Below are 2,946 nucleotides of genomic sequence, written 5' to 3'. Positions count from 1 at the left end.
TTGCTCATATTTGTAACTCAAAGCAGGAGCTGCGGAATAAGCGGAGACTGGCGAAGGACGAGGTGACGATGTGGGTCGGGAATGGTTCCAAGGTCGATGTGATCGCGGGTCGGCACGCTACCTCTACATTTACCTACGGGATTAGTTTTAAACCTCAATAATTGTTATTTAGTGCCAGCTTTGAGCATGAACATTGTATCTGGATCTCGTTTAATACGAGATGGCTACTCATTTAAATCCGATAATAATGGTTGTTCTATTTATATGAGAGATATGTTTTATGGTCATGCCCCGCTGGTCAATGGTTTATTCTTAATGAATCTTGAACGTGATGTTACACACATTCATAGTGTGAATACCAAAATATGTAAGGTTGATAACGATATTCCCACATACTTGTGGCACTGCCGCCTTGGTCACATTAGTGTCAAGCGCATGAAGAAGCTCCATGCTAATGGACTTTTAGAGTCTCTAGATTATGAATCGTTTGACACATGCGAACCATGCCTCAAGGGAAAAATGATCAAGAATCCGTTCTCCGGAACAATGGAGCGAGCAACCAACTTATTGGAAATCATACATACTCATGTGTGCGGTCCAATGAGCGTTGAGGCTCGCGGAGGCTATCATTATGTTCTCACTCTCACTGATGACTTGAGTAGATATGGGTATGTCTACTTGATGAAACACAAGTCTGAGACCTTTGAAAAGTTCAAGGAATTTCAGAATGAGGTAGAGAATCAACGTGACCAAATGATAAAGTTCTTACAATCAGATCATGGGGGAGAATATTTAAGTCATGAATTTGGTACGCACTTAAGGAAATGTGGAATCGTTTCACAACTCATGCCACCTGGAACACCTCAGCGTAACGGTGTGTCCGAACGTCGTAATCGCACTCTATTGGATATGGTGCGATCTATGATGTCACTCACAGATTTACCGCTATCATTTTGGGGATACGCTCTATAGACAACTACATTCACTTTAAATAGGGCACCGTCTAAATACGTTGAGACGACACCGTATGAATTATGATTTGGGAAGAAACCTAAGCTATCGTTTCTAAAAGTTTGGGGATGCGATGCTTATGTCAAGAAACTTCAACCTGAAAAGCTTGAACCCAAGTCGGAAAAATGCGTCTTCATAGGATACCCTAAGGAAACCAATGGGTATACCTTGTACCTAAGATCCGAGGGCAAGATCTTTGTTGCCAAGAACGGGTCCTTTCTGGAGAAAGAGTTTCTCTCAAAAGAAGTAAGTGGGAGGAAAGTGGAACTCGATGAAGTACTACCTCTTGAACCGGTAAGTAGCGCAGCTCAGGAAGATGTTCCTGTGGTGCCTGCACCGAATAGAGAGGAAATTAATGATGATGATCAAGGTACTTCGGATCAAGTTACTACTAAACTTCGTAGGTCCACGAGGACACGTTCCACACCAGAGTGGTATGGCAACCCTGTCCTGAAAATCATGTTGTTAGACAACGGTGAACCTTCGAACTATGAAGAAGCAATGGCGGGCCCAGATTCCAACAAATGGCTTGGAGCCATGCAATCTGAGATAGGATCCATGTATGAAAACAAAGTATGGACTTTGACAGACTTGCCCAATGATCGGCGAGCGATAGAAAACAAATGGATCTTTAAGAAGAAGACGGACGCGGATGGTAATGTTACCATCTATAAAGCTCGATTTGTCGCTAAGGGTTATCGACAAGTTCAAGGGGTTGACTACGATGAGACTTTCTCTCCCGTAGCGAAGCTGAAGCCCGTCCGAATTATGTTAGCAATTGCCGCATACTATGATTATGAGATACGGCAAATGGACGTCAAAACGGAATTCCTTAACGGTCATCTTAAGGAAGGACTGTATATGATGCAGCCGGAGGGTTTTGTCGATCCTAAGAATGCTAACAAGGTATGTAAGCTCCAGCGCTCCATCTATGGGCTGGTGCAAGCATCTCGGAGTTGGAACATTCGCTTTAATGAAATGATCAAAGCGTTTGGGTTTATGAAGATTTATGGAGAAGCCTACGTTTACAAGAAAGTGAGTGGGAGCTCTGTAGCATTTCTCATATTATATGTGGATGACATACTTTTGATGGGAAATGATATAGAACTTTTGGACAGTATTAAGGCCTACTTGAATAAGTGTTTTTCAATGAAGGACCTTCGAGAAGCTGCTTACATATTAGGCATCAAGATCTATAGAGATAGATCGAGATGCCTCATAGGTCTTTCACAAAGCACATACCATGATAAGATATTGAAGTAGTTCAATATGGATCAGTCCAAGAAGGGGTTCTTGCTTGTGTTGCAAGGTGTGAAATTGAGCTCGGCTCAATGCCCGACCACGGCAGAAGATAGAGAAAAGATGAATGTCGTCCCCTATGCCTCGGCCATATGGTCTATCATGTATGCCATGACCTGTACCAGACCTGATGTAAACCTTGCCGTAAGTTTGGCAGGAAGGTACCAAAGTAATCCCGGCATGGAACACTGGACATTGGTCAAGAATATCCTGAAGTACCTGAAAAGGACTAAGGACATGTTTCTCGTATATGGAGGTGATGAAGAGCTCGTCGTAAAGGGTTACGTCGATGCTAGCTTCGACACAGATCTGGATAACTCTAAGTCACAAACCGGATACGTGTATATTTTGAATGGTGGGGCAGTAAGCTGGTGCAGTTGCAAGCAAAGCGTCATGGCGGGATCTACATGTGAAGCGGAGTACATGGCAGCCTTGGAGTCAGCGCATGAAGCAATCTGGGTGAAGGAGTTCATCACCGACCTAGGAGTCATACCCAATGCGTCGGGGCCGATCACACTCTTTTGTGACAACACTGGAGCTATTGCACTTGCCAAGGAGCCCAGGTTTCACAAGAAGACCAGGCACATCAAGCGTCACTTCAACTCCATCCGTGAAAATGTTCAAGATGGAGACGTA

This window comes from Triticum aestivum, unplaced genomic scaffold (genome assembly GCF_018294505.1).
Source record: "Triticum aestivum cultivar Chinese Spring unplaced genomic scaffold, IWGSC CS RefSeq v2.1 scaffold143645, whole genome shotgun sequence".
NCBI classification, from domain to species: domain Eukaryota; kingdom Viridiplantae; phylum Streptophyta; class Magnoliopsida; order Poales; family Poaceae; genus Triticum; species Triticum aestivum.
The sequence above is the reverse complement of the archived record's forward strand: the minus strand, read 5'-3'. Positions refer to the sequence as shown.